Below are 15,000 nucleotides of genomic sequence, written 5' to 3'. Positions count from 1 at the left end.
TGATATAATGGCTGCACGCAATGATGGAGGTGTTTTGGACACCAATAATCCTGAAGCTATCCCACCCATGCAAGCAAGGTGAGAGGAAGAAGTTCGATTTCTATTCGCCAATCATTGGAGACCCACCCAAAGAAAAAGATTGTTTTTCCAGGATACTGAAGCTAACCAATTTGAACTTAGAGCATCAAGAATCTCTATGCTTCCAAAGTTCAATGGTTCGCATAATGTTCACCATATGTTCACATGAACAAATTTCTATCGGCCCCTCGGAACTTTCAAGAACCAGAATATCAAAGATGAGAGTATCAAGTTGATTCTTTTTCCACTCTCACTAGAAGGTAAATCATCTGAATGGTTAACTGCACAGCCGATCAATTCAATAGACAATTGGGAGAAGTTGAGAACAAAGTTTATGAACAAGTTCTACCCTTTGAGGAAAGACAGATGCCATGCAACAAGCTATCAGCAATTTCAAAGGAAAAGTGACTGAAGAATATCATCAAAGCTGGGAGAAATTCAATAATTTGTTAGTCTCATGTCCACATCATGGTTATGATAAGAGCACACTTGCTCATTTTTTCTATCAAGGACTCTCGATGATGAACAAGCAGATGATACAGTCAATGCACAAAGGAAAATTTACATCAATGGATGGAGAGGAAGCTTACAACTTTCTCGAGAATTTAGCTAAAGAAACACAACAATGGACTACTAGCAACGAGGATGTCGCTAGCATGGAGGGGGAGCCAAAGCAATTTGGTTACCAAGCACATGAACAATCAGATCAAGAACTGAAGTCTACATTGGCCACCGCCACCAAAGATTGAAACTTTGAGTAAGAAATTCAACCAGTTCTCCATGAATCCCTCCAAGATCAACAAGTCTCAAGCTAAATCTCTCCCAATCATGCAAGCTAGCCAATACTGCGAAGTTTGTTCGGACACTTCTCATGCAACTCTAGAATGTCCTGGTTACTATCAACATACATCAGTTGGAGAGTACAATATTAACTCATTTCAGAGGCCCAACCAAGGTGGTAATAACTTTCAAGGCAATTATTGGAAACAGAACGATGGACCCCCAGGTTCACAAGATCAAAGTTATATTCCACAGACAAGTCAAGCTTCACAGTTGGTTCCTCAACAACAGTTATACTCGCCAATTCCAATACAAGTGGAGAGTTAGTGCCCGATCCTAGGAGAAATTATGCCACACCCCGCCAACCCCGAGAATGCAATTACTTTGCTATCACAGAAAAATCAGAAGTTTGAAAGTGTTCTAGAGCTTATTGCACAGTCTCAGCTCAATCTCCAGCAATCTCAGGCAAGTCAATGTTCTAGAATGGAGTCTCTAGAGGCTAAGGTCGACCAACTCACCACTGCTTTGTCTGTAAAGACACAAGCCACTCAACCTAGCATATTGGAACCAATATTGAAGAGTGAAGATGTATGCCACATTGGGACAACTTCTAGTACTGATCACCTCCATGATCATGTAAACTCAGTTACTACTCTCAGATCAGGATTGAAGATAGACAACAAGGTTGACTTACCTTCTCATGATGACATTGCTACAAAGCAATCGGTCAAGATTTCAAATGAAGTTCAAAAGGAAGTGGGGGAAATCCTTTCCACTCCCATTTGTCAAGATGACCAAGACAAGATATGCAAGAATGCCAAAGAGAAAGAAGAGGAGACACATGCTGATGTGTTTGTACCAAAGGCACCTTTTCCTATATTTTTTGCTCAAAGTAAAAAGGACAAGCAATTTTTAGAGATGAAGGAGGCATTTGAGAAAGATAACATCAATATCCCCTTTCTCAAAGCGATCAAGCAGTTGCCATCATATGCCAAATTCTTGAAGGATGCATGCAACATAAAGAAAAGTACTCATGTTCCAAAGAGAGCGTTTCTAGCTGGACAAACAACATCTATTATCCATCAGCAAGCTCCAGTCAAGCTCAAAGATCCATGAAGTCCTACAATATCATGCAAGATGGGGAGAAAAATTCACGGGTAATGCTCTTTTAGACCTTGGTGCTAGTGTTAATCTCTTGCCATATCATGTGTACCAAGCGTTGGGCCTGGAGAACCTAAAGCCTACAAAAGTCAAATTGAAGTTAGTTGACCGTTCTACCAAGATTCCCAGAGGCATAGTTGAGGATGTTCTTGTTCAAGTAGCTGATTTCTACTATCCAGTGGATTTCATTGTGATAGACACCCAGGAGGCCTTTGATAAAATTCCTATTATTCTAGGCCGACCTTTCCTCGCTATCGCAAAAGCCTTGATAAATTGTCACAACGGTGAAATGAAGATCAACTTTGGTAAGATGTCCATGGACATAAATATCTTTCACCTGTTGCATAAGGATTGTGATAACACCGAAGGTGAAGAGGTGTACTTCCTTGATAGTATGATACAAGAATTCGTCCCATTCAAAGATACAATTGAAAGTGCTCAATCTACGTAAAACCGTGGATGAACCCGAGAACCCCACCATAGAGACGTTGCTAGCCATGTTCTTAGAATCTCTCGCAGAAAATTCAAGATTTAAGTGAGCGAGAATGGAAATTCGATGAGAGAGAGTATCATATCTTGAGAAGATGAACTCTACATTTCGGGATGAACAAATGACTTTCACTTTTAAAAATCAGGTTACTAGAGAATCAGCTTAAAGAAGTTTTGGAAAAACAACAAAATCTAGAAACTGAAATGAGTCTTCTGAAGCAGAAAGTGGACCATATTGATAAGAAGAATTGCACTATTGAAGCCTCTTCTACACCATTATTGTCTGAACAAGAGAAGTGTGTGAACCAGTCTACTGCCCACCCTGAGCACAGTCAGCCAGACATCCATTATCATCACTGTGGTGGTAAAGGGCACAACAGATACTACTGTCCTGTTAGAAAGAAAGATTTTCATCAATCTTCTATACAGAGGAACCACAAGTCCTATCACACAATCATCAGACCTGAAATAGTTCAAGGTAGAGAAGCAACTTCACCAACAATCTTTCCAGCATATCAAGGAGTATTTTTGATGACCCACAAGGTGAGACCTCCTCGTCCTCCAAACATTTATCAGATTTGGGTAAGAAAATCTGATCTCCTCACTCCAAATTGATAATGCATGGTATAAAGTCTTGAGAATCTGACTTTAAAAGACTCACATTACGTCTTGGGGATCTAACGTAAAAAGACCTAAAAATTCGGCATCAATGGTAATATCCTACCTTTTTCTCATCCATTTCATTTACTTCTTTATACATTGAGGTCAATGCATGCATAAAGTAGGGGAAGGTGTACTTGAAAAATGAATTTGAAAAAATTAGTTTTCAAAACAAAAATATTTTTGCTTCTATATATCACATGATGAGAAAAATGAATTTTAATAATGAGTCTGGGATATAGATTCTATACTGCTTAGTGTTGAGTTTGATAGATAGTTGATATTATTGATTTCATTACCGCTTAGACTATTTATTATGCTCGGACATAGTTCTTGTTGATAGAATCCTTTATCAAGGCACCACCATAGTACTTGGTCAGTTTTGTATACTTTTGCTAGAAAAGAGATTTAAACCCCTAGTAAACTGGAAGTAGAATTTTTAGACTTAGCCTGTGAGACTTGAGCTTTATACCCATTTTTTGGAGAGTTCTTACTTAAAAATCCAAGTCTTAGACTCAACATCTTTCAGTTCTTTATGTCATTGTAATATAGTCTCATTATTTTGTTGATTTGGTTAATCAATTAAGTGACATCAACTGGGGAGATAGCCATTAGGTCTTGTAGTCTATTCAAAACAGAGTATCATACCGATAAGTCAAGTAGTGAACCCATTCAGTCTTTTATCGCGACCTAGTAGGACCATCATGTTAAACCCTTTTTTTTTACAATAAGCCATTTTCTTTCATAAAACCCTTTACCCGTCACCCAACTCCGGATAAGGAGTATAGCCAAAATCTTTATCAGCCATACCCATATGTTTTTGAGAATACGAGGGCACAAAGAGGAAGAAAAGACCACAAAAGGAAGATTACAAGGAAATACGGGAGAGAGATACAATGAATCCCATCATTCTCGTTTCAAAGTGAAAGAAGCTAGTGGAAAACAAGCATATCCAAGTACTAATCAAGGATATACCAATCGAGCTTTAAAAAAAAAAAAAAAAAAAAAAAAAAAGTTGAATGGATGGAAAAGCTAAGAGAAAGGAAGAATTTTTCTGCAATACTAATTTGAAGAAATCTTCCAAAGAAAGAAGCAAAACCCTTAGTGTTTTTGTAAACAACCTTAGAATCTTTTTACCTTTCCTTCATAAACCAATACCCAAGCCAAGTTACAACCCATGACTTATCACTACAATATGGTACCTAAGTCTAGAATAGGTGAGAGGATGCTAAAGTGAAGGACCGGACACTTCATATGTGATTGACATTCTTTCCATGATACTACTTTTATTCGTAAGTCCTGTTTTTCAAGGTAGTATGTGGGATGTTCGTATGCATTATTCTTTTCCCCACATACATGAGGTAAAATAGTAGACCATCTTCTGAGAGATTCTTTTATGAGAGTATGACCGGTGAGGAATGGAAGTCGAGATTATCTACCTATGGTAAACTAGGGATTCCGTTTCTTGGATAGGAGAGTATAGGAGATTGACTAAGTACACACATAAGCCTTGATTGAGAATTTTGTCAATTTTTACTATCTTCCATCATAATCTATGAGTCTTTGCAGCAATGTAGTTAGCAATGGATACCGTCTGTTGGAGTAAGCACTAAGTGGGTAAGGAATTTCTCTCTCTGAAAAATACTATCATTCTTGAACATGCTATTGATTGATTTTGTGGGTATATCACCTAAAAACCCTCACGAGACTATAACTCATCCTTTTTGGGGAACTTAAAGGTTTAAAGCCTTGTTACATATTGTAGACACCCCATTTTTGCACCTCAGGCATAACTCATCCTTCATCTTTAGAATCTCCCATCCCCCGTGGATCTCCTTGCTCTCCCCGGTGAGTCTTTCGTCAGTGTTTGGTTATCACCATTATATGAGAATCTTTAATCTAAGTCAAAATCATGAATGAATTGATCTATCCATTTGATTTCACCAGTTTTCCAAAATGAATTTGAAAAATATCAGATTTCAAAAAATTTGTCCCTTGATTTCAAAAAGTTGTTCATCCTTATCCATCACCATTTTTTGGCCTAAATATTTTTCAATCAACCATTATCCTGTACACGCGATGTAATGTAAGACGTAAAATACACGCATTAGAAGGTGTGATATTTTGTTGAGTGGTAAAAATTGTAAGACGCTTAAAACACGATTTGTAAAAGGTATATACCATCCTGCATCCACCAACAACCATTTTTTTTAAGCTTTCACAAACAACTTGAAAAAAATTGAGGATTTCAAATATCTAGGGAAAAGCCCTATTTCAAAAATATTTTTCAAATGAATTTTCAAAAATTGCATGAGATCTTTTGGCTGGAGCTTGGCAAAAATGGTTTGTCTCCATGGCTTTGCCGTTCAGTTGCAAGCAACCTCCGCCAAAGAGGGGCAACTGTAGACACCCCATTTTTGCACCTCAGGCATAATTCATTCATGATTTTGCCTTAAATTAAATTTGATCATATAAGATGATTTGCTTTCTAGAGTCTTCTTTTCTATATCAAACTTCTTTCTTTTCATCTTCTTTTAGCGTCTTTAGACTCTCCTCATCATGTTCTAGCTATATGGCTGAAGTTTTTGTTGCTTTCGAAGTTTTGAGTTGAAAATGACCAAAATGCCCCTATAACCCTTTGGAGCCCAAATCTCGTTTTTCCACTCTTTCTTTGGATGAGATTATTTCATATTTGAATTCCCCTTGAAAAATCCTTCGAAATGAGTACAAGCTTGCCTAGGTTCTTTTGGATTTGGAAACCCTAATCTTGCCTCTATCCCGCTTTCAAAATTGGGTTGTATGACTTTGTTGGGTGCAACGTTTTTTGGAGTAAGATTTCGACCCAAGGGTATTTTTAAAAGTTCATGGACCTTCCTAATGGATTAGTTAACAATTTTTGTGAAGAAGAGTTTGCCTAATTTTGACCCCGGTCAAAGGGAATTTTCGTGATTTGAAAATATGGTCAAAGTGGGCCTTTTTGTGGATTTTGGACATATGCTCATGGACTGTGGATCCAGCTCGAGTTGGACCTTTTATTAGGGTTTCTAGCCCATTTTCAAGCCTCCAAAACCTAGAGAACCTTCCTTAATTGTTTGATTTGATTTGATCCCTAAAATCAAGAATATTAGTAGAATATGCCATTTTGGAGCCAAGTTTGGAAACCCTGGATTATGGGCTCATTAAGGACGTGTAGGGCTTGATTTTTTGCCCTAATCCATCTGAAATATCCAAAAACCAAGGGCCAAGATCGCACCCCTTATCCCACCTCTTGAATCAAGGGCCAGATTTAGGAGGTGCAACCAAAAAGATATCAAGCCATTGGATTTTTCTTCATCAACACTCAGCCATTGGATCAAACTCATTACCATATTGAAATCCATCCCAAAAAGCTATAAATATGGGTCTCATTCACCCATAAAAAAACAATCTAGAGCAAGCTAGAGCTAGGAATTCGGAGTTAATAATCTGGACCTAGTTATTCAGAGCTAATAGCCTTCTTCTCTTTAGTGTTCTTCATTTTTTTCTTCTAGTTCTTCATTTTATCCTTCTTTTCTTCTTGTCGATCTTGAGTAAAAACTTCTTTTCACCAAAAGTTGTTTTTTTCCTCAAATCACCTGTTTCAATCCAAAAATCACAGTTGTCAATTCAAGATCAAGTTTATCATCAATCAATCAATCAATCTACAATCAAGTATGAGGCAACATTCCAAACCAGGTGACATCTTTTCCTTTTTTTTTATTTCCTTTAGCATTGCATATTAGGTTATTTTTTTAGTTTTATTATAGCATATAGTTATTAGTTTTTTTATAATTTAGTGAGGATCATCCAACTTGATAGATTAATTTTTCAAGCTTTCTTCGTCTGCCTATCTTAACACGTTACACCTCAATAGAAGTAAGGCTGGTTTTTACCAGGCGATTGTGGGTGCCTAACACCTTCCCACATCGCCTTTGACCTTGACCGAACCCAATAATCATCTAGTTTCGAGGGCTAGTCCTTCACAAAGGTTTTACTCAACTTTTCCTTAATAAAGTTAGTGGCTTACTCTAAAATCAATTGCATAGACTTAGGTACACATTTTTGTGTTATAGGTTTTGGCGACTCTACTGGGGACATCCCCTGAGAGTCGGACTTACATTTTCTTTGAGGTGTTTCAGCTTAAGATAGGAAAGAAGAAGGCTTATCCGAAGCTAGTTGGAATAGAAGACCGTGGTTAAGGTTATCTCGTGCAACCATTAACTCGGCCGATTCAAATGGAGAATCTACCGTGACGGTTCTTCTCAAAAGTTATCGCTGCCACCTATATCTTCATCACGGATGTATGTGCCACAAGGAAGTTCTCCACCAAGCACCCCATCCGAGGGACAAATTTTATCGTGAACATCGAGGTCCACATACAAGTAATTTCGGTGAATCGTCAATCCCTACCGGTACCAAGAGGAATTGATGGAGAAGGCGATGGAAAAGATGTTTCTCAAGATGATGTCAAAATTTGCAATAACTCCAAGTCCGGGTCAACCACAACAACCGTGTATCACACTACCCCCATGGTTAGTCCTAACCCTACCATTCTACCAACCTCATTACCCACTCCATACGCACACATAGATCAACCCAATTGCATGTTCCTATGTCAACCCATACTTCCGTCCCAAATTTTTCCTCGGGGATAACACAACCTACATGCCTCAACCATCCACTCATCAAACTTTTCAAAGCCCAAACCAAATCCCAACTACAACCATGATGTCCAACCCATTTATGTTACCAACCCCAACCTATTTTCCACAAACTCCACAACCCATCGTTCTACAATTCTAACCCACAATACCAAGTGCAAAACCCAATCCAACCACCGGTTGACCCCAGAATGGAGGAGATTAAGAAATTAAAAGAAGCAATGACCAAGATGAAAGGTGAAGACCTGGACCTTGATAATCTGTGTCCATATCCACAGATCAGAGTACCACATGGATTCGAATTTCCAAAGATGGAGCGATATGAGGGAACCGGCTGTCCAAAGGCTCACATTCGTATGTATGCAAGTTATCTACAACCGATGGGAATCGGGCCAGAACTAATGGTTCAACTATTCCAGAGGAGTCTTAAGGGTGCAGCCCTTACTTGGTGGATGAATACTGAAACGCAAAAAATCAAGACTTGGCCTGAACTGGTAAATGCTTTCGTAGCTCACTTCTCTTACAACACTGACATCCAAATGGGCCGAAGGCAACTTGAAGCTTTGAAGCAAGGTCCGAATGAAAGTTTTACAGAGTACATTACAAGATGGAGGACAAAAGCGGCCCAAATCATTGATAGGCCCGCAGAACAGGAGCAAATTAGGATGGTTATGAAGAGTTTGAACCAAGAGTATGCAACCAGGCTAAGTGCTAGTTATCATCCGACATATCAAGCCTTAGTTGCCGCTGGATCACAAATAGAAGATGGGTTATCATCTGGCAATATTTCTCCCATCAGCTCAATATCTACAGGATCTAACCCGCAGAAGAAGAAGCCTCCCACTATAACGGTGAACAACAAAGAAGCCAATGCTGTTGTCACACAAGTACAGTCTCAACCACACGCACAAATCCAAGAAGAGGTGACAGCTCATCCTTCTTCCAATCAGATTGAATATCCTCCAAGACAACAAAGATATCAAAATAGAGGGTTCCCTAAGCCACAGAGGCAGTTCACAGAGCTACCGTACCCATTATCGGTCATTCTCAAGGCTTTGATCCAGCAAGGCCTAGTTACACCATTGCAGCCTAGGCCTCCTCCGAATCCACCACCATATTGGTATGATGCTTCTAAACATTGTGATTTCCATCAGTCTATTGGACATCCTACAGAAAAGTGTGGAGCTCTTAAGCATGCGATACAAGATTTGATCGAATCAGGGAGAATTGATGTATCACATCTCGGTGCTCCAAATGTTGTGACAAATCCATTACCATACTATAATGGAGAAGTTCACACATTAGAGCCCTGTCAAGAAAAGTCCGGCCTCATTCATTACCCCACTCGAAAGCAAGCATCCAAGGTTAATGCCATGTTTCAAGCCGTTCAATTTTCAAGATACAATTAAAGATTACAAGGCACAAAACAAGCAAGGCCCAAGGCCAAGGCTATATCGTTGGATGAAAAAGTGGCACCTCTATTTGTTGAATCACCAACTAAGAAGGCACCATTATCGGCTCCACCTTTGTTGCATGTTCTAGATAAGGAGTTTGATAAGCCCAAAGATAAGGTATATGCTTCACCATATTCTTTACGGCGGTTGAAGGTTTGTGAGCCAAGTTTGTTAGAAGACCAAAAGGTCCAAGAAGTGGTACTTGAGAAGTCTACCAAGTCTATGTTTGAACCGGATGACCAAGATTCTCAAAACATATCCCCAATAGATGATTGCAGAAGATTATGGTATCGAGCTCTTTGACATGTTTTGTCCTCCTATTTTTATGAAGAAAAAGATTCCATTTTGCAATCAAGATCACTTCACTAGAATGCAAGGAAGAGGACTATAATGATGCTTTTGCAATACTTTTCTCAAGACGGTTTATAATGGCTAAGTCGGATTCCAATGATAGGCATTTTCATGCCTCTTACTACTAGTCTCAAAGACTTGACATCTTCCTCACACTTGGAAGATCGATGCCGAGCTCAAGAAAATCAAAGTCATTTGCCATTGCAATATTTCGCAGTTATTCTTTTAATGACCTTATTGGTATTTGGTGAACGGGACTACTCTATGTTTGTCTCTTCAAGATCTAGCTGCCATCAAACCCAAAGTAAGTTGACAATGGAGAGGTTGGGAAACACCACCAACCATGATCATATGAAATGGCCATTCAACCACCACAATCACTTTCAAGCTAGGGGCACGTCTAAGCACTCATGTGTTTTTGATGACATTCATGCACTAGACCCAGGATGGAAACTTGACTTCTCAGGGGGTATGGCGTACAAATCACATAGCGTCACGAAGTTTGATATGTTGCTCATGGAGAAACCACATCATTCAGAAAATTCATCACTCATGCATGGAGCTACAACATTGGTTGATGGGTTCCGAATCAATTTCTCTCCTATATTTGATCCCGGTCCGCTGCTTAGCACAGATAAGTTTTCTACTCTCAATTAGTTTGTTTTATTCTTTTATGAAAAAAAAAAAAGAGAAAAAAAAATCAGATATTTCAAAAAATCCAAAAAAATCAAATATTTCAAAAATCTAAAAAAATCCAGATATTTCAAAAAACAAAAAAAATTAAAAATTTTCAAAAAATACAAAAATTAAAAAGTTTTCAAAATCCCACGTAATATAATTTACCCACTTACCTTAGTGCAAGATGATTGAATGACTTGTGTAGATTATTATGATCCCTTCCCCCCGATGATGAAGAAGGAATAGACAATGAAGTCGGCGAGTCCATTCTTTCTCATGAGCAACTCGAGGATTGACAGACGCTAGTCATTGTGGAGACAAAGACCATCAACCTTGGCACCACAGATGAACCACATTATGTGCAGATTGGTATAACCTTGATCCCCTCTGAGCGTTGAAGCCTGATCAAATTACTGAAGGAATCCATAGAAGTGTTGATCATGCCTGTGACAATCTATTATCTTAGGGTGGTGCATGATTTTCATTGTTCGAAGATGAGAGAATCACTCACCGAGAAGAAGAAATTGAGGAGGAAGAAAGTTCAGCAGTTATGTTTGAGAGGATTTTTCAAATGTCTAAATTCAGCATTATGCATTTACCCTTGTGGAGAGGACAAAGCTCCATAACATCATTTGATCAACTACCCCATGAAGAAGGGGAATATTCTACATTCCATCAATCAACGGCTACTTAGCCAATCAACCAACCAGCTACCCTACCGTGGAGAGGGCAAACTCCATATTGCATAATTAGCATCCATTTGCATCCATGAAGACATGAGAGCTATCTATCAAAGAAGTCACCGACTTCGAACCGACTACATCAACGAAATTTAAATGCTAAGAGGAGTTCATCTACGATCAACATTTTTGAGAGCCGAGATATATGAAGGAGGGCATTGATGTTCTCACGGGACTTAGATACCAATGGAGACGATTGTTGCAAGTAAAAGTCGAAAGCAAAGCGGATCCGCACTAGAGTGGAATCAATGAACCAGAAAGTTTGAACCCAATAGTGAATGTCCATTCACTATGAAGATTCTACATGGAAAATCCTACCAATGCCAACCAATTAAAGAGGTACTACTTTTTACCCAACTTTGTTTATTTTAAGACGAAGAGTATAGTGGAAATCTAAGAGAGACGATGGAACAGGCCATCTTTGATCGTTTTGTTTTTAGCCTCATAAGCCCACCTAATGCCATATGCTACCATTAGAAGCCCATTTGAGCCTTAGCCTATTCTTTTATTTCCCACAATACAAGCCCATATCCTTTAGGAAGCCTAATAAATCTTTAGCCTACCCATAGATTACCCATACCTATTTTTATAGAACTTGTCATATTCTAGGGGCATCATTCCATCCATCTTTGATCACTGAAACAATTATCCCCATGTTATTTATCCCAAGAAGGTGTCAAAAAAAAAAAAGAAGAAGAAAAACTCCTAGTGCAAAGGGTTAAAAAAAAAAAAAAAAAAAAAACCGTTAGAACTCAAAATGCTTAGAGTTGCACAAAATAATCAACACGGTCCAAAATGGAAAACCTAAACAAGGGCAGCTTCATTTGAGATTTGGGATCCAGATCATCATCTCACTACTATCATTCCAATTACTCCTCCCTTTATATGACAAGTTCTACTCCAAAAATAATTTTTTGATCCTATCCCTTCTTTCTGAGCCTATCACCTAAGCCTACATTATAGTCCTATGAAAGTCCACTCTTGATCTCTAAGTCCACTATATCTCCTAGTTGAGAAGTACTCAAAAAAAAAAAAAAAAAAAAAAAAAAAAAAATGGAAGGCATTGGAGGATTCACTACTAGTGATTGCAATATATGAGGAAGTTGTCTCCAGAAGATTGGTCCTATGCTTTATGCTCTATCTGTTTTGGAAGAAAGTTTTTGGGTGTCGTTCAGTACGTTGTGAAGGTCAAGCAATCAAAGGGACAAGAATATCATCTACTTCATAGGTGCCAAGTTTGATCGTACTTCTATCCTATGGTCGTCTTCATGCTCATCTTCTTGTCGGTAATTCATTTCCCCACCTTCACTTGTTATTTAATCATTTGTGGTATTTCTTATTCTGTGAAAAAAAATTTGTTTTGTTTTCCATTGGTTTTCAAAATTGTTTTCAAAATGAAAAAAAAAAAAAAAAAAAAAAAAAAAATGATTTGTTTTCAAAAACTTGGTTTGCTTTGGATGGCTTATGATGAAAAATCTAGGATGACACCACAAGCATATAGAAAATTCTGAAGCCAATATTCCTAACTAAACCATGCACTTTTTGTACTAACATAGCATTCAAATAATTTGGTTTATACATCCATCATAATCTGACCACTCATGCATATTCTAATAACATAGTTGCATTATAGTTTTATGTATATATATTATGTATATTATACTAACCTGTCATTGGAGAGAAATAATGCCCGTGCCTATTCTTTGCCGATAAACTGTTTTCCTTAAAGATCAAGTGCTGTCGATGACTACAAATTCCAAAAGTACGGTGAAAGAATAGTTGCTGCCATTGGCAAATAAGGTAATTAATTAAGTGAGATTTGAATCATAGAGTTTGAGCTTACCACTGGCAGGCCGGCATTAGCATAGCGATAGCATCATCACTTAGTTACTATGCTTGGACGTGCGACAGGTATGATTCCTTTCTCTCTCTCCTTGTATATATCGAACTAACCAGGTTTTGCATGTGAGTTTTAATTAGTATAGATGAAGTGTTTGATTTTACTGAAAAAAATAAAAGAAGAAAAAAAACTGTACTCGCTTACCATATGATGACTTTCGTGGTTACCATCTTCTCATCTGCTGGACGAGTGGCGTAAGGTATGTTTGCTCAGTAATCCTCTTGTTTATATATAGTGGTTAGTGCATTATGTGAATAGTAATTTCATGTGGTGACATAGGTCGGTTTACAAACATAGGAACAGTGTACAAACGAGGCAATTCGTTTTGAGAAAGGACGAAACAGTTTGATTTTGTCAAAGATTCCTTTCCTTTTAAAATAACTGTTTCTAATTTAATGATACGGTGCACGCACTAAGAAGGAAGGTCGGGGTACCCCTTACCTGTTTCTCACCAGGTCTCACCCGGTTTGGTCTAGTTCAACATGGTTGGCCCAGGTTGACCCGGTTGGTCCAGACCGACCCGGTTTTCACCTGTTGGACCGGTTTTCACCAATTGACCCGGTTTTGACCAGTTTTGACAGTTGACCAAGTTTGAAAAAAAAAAAAAAAAAAAAAAATGAATATTAGTACCATGGGGTTCTTACCCTCCAGTATGAGAAAATATTCATCAAGTTTTGTTTTCTACCGCACTATTGGTAACCACTTGATCATTAATATCATTTGGTAACTCCATTTGTGCAACATTAAAATTGTTTCGAGAACAATGTCGCTTTTTCGACAAATGACCTCACGGATGGATCAGCCTGAACTCATAGTGACAGTCTTTTCCAACCCAAGTATACTTGAACGTAATTGATTGATTGATTGATTGAACTTGAATATCATCATCCCCAGCATCCATCTTTCATCTCTAGCATATCTCTTATCTTCTCCAGTAGTGTTCGTCTGTGTCTTCTTCCTTCATCTTTAGAATCTCCCATCCCCCGTGGATCTCCTTGCTCTCCCCGGTGAGTCTTTCGTCAGTGTTTGGTTATCACCATTATATGAGAATCTTTAATCTAAGTCAAAATCATGAATGAATTGATCTATCCATTTGATTTCACCAGTTTTCCAAAATGAATTTGAAAAATATCAGATTTCAAAAATTTGTCCCTTTGATTTCAAAAAGTTGTTCATCCTTATCCATCAAAATTTTGGCCAATCAACCAATATCATTATCCTAAAGTAAGTCCGATGTAATGTAAGGCGTAAAATACACGCATTAGAAGGTGTGATACTTTGGTATAAGTCCGGGTCCGAAAAATTGTAAGATAAAACACGCATTTGTAATGTGCGATACCATCCTCTCTTGAGGGACAACCATTTTCAACTGTGCTTTCACAAACAACTTGAAAAAAATTGAGGATTTCAAATATCTAGGGAAAAGCCCTCTTTCAAAAATATTTTTCAAATGAATTTTCAAAAATTGCATGAGATCTTTTGGCTGGAGCTTGGCAAAAATGGTTTGTCTCCATGGCTTTGCCGTTCAGTTTGCAAGCAACCTCCCAAAAAGGGGCAAATCAGACACCCCATTTTTGCACCTCAGGCATAATTCATTCATGATTTTGCCTTAAATTAAATTTGATCATATAAGATGATTTGCTTTCTAGAGTCTTCTTTTCTATATCAAACTTCTTTCTTTTCATCTTCTTTTAGCGTCTTTAGACTCTCCTCATCATGTTCTAGCTATGGCTGAAGTTTCGTTGCTTTCTGAGTTTTGAGTTGAAAATGACCAAAATGCCCCCGTAACCCTTTGGAGCCCAAATCTCGTTTTTTCCACTCTTTCTTTGGATGAGATTATTTCATATTTGAATTCCCCTTGAAAAATCCTTCGAAATGAGTACAAGCTTGCCTAGGTTCCTTTTTGGATTTCGGAAACCCTAATCTTGCCCTATCCCGCTTTTTCAAATTCATGCGACCGTGTAGGGTGCAACGATTTTGGAGTAAGATTTCGACCCAAGGGTATTTTTAAAAGTTCATGGACCTTCCTA

At 38.1% G+C, this 15,000-nt stretch overlaps 1 long non-coding RNA gene across 1 annotated transcript; it reads right to left on the bottom strand.

Moving 5' to 3' along the window:
• Positions 1-6,337: 6,337 nt before the first annotated feature.
• On the bottom strand, positions 6,338-13,184 carry LOC147485639 (uncharacterized). Its single transcript, XR_015201218.1, has 4 exons — positions 13,115-13,184; positions 12,914-13,018; positions 12,738-12,817; positions 6,338-6,782 (listed from the first exon to the last, which is right to left on the bottom strand). It is a non-coding gene; the product is annotated as an uncharacterized LOC147485639 (long non-coding RNA).
• Positions 13,185-15,000: the final 1,816 nt, after the last annotated feature.

This window comes from Coptis chinensis, chromosome 7 (genome assembly GCF_015680905.1).
Source record: "Coptis chinensis isolate HL-2020 chromosome 7, ASM1568090v1, whole genome shotgun sequence".
NCBI lineage: Eukaryota > Viridiplantae > Streptophyta > Magnoliopsida > Ranunculales > Ranunculaceae > Coptis > Coptis chinensis.
The sequence above is the reverse complement of the archived record's forward strand: the minus strand, read 5'-3'. Positions and strand labels throughout refer to the sequence as shown.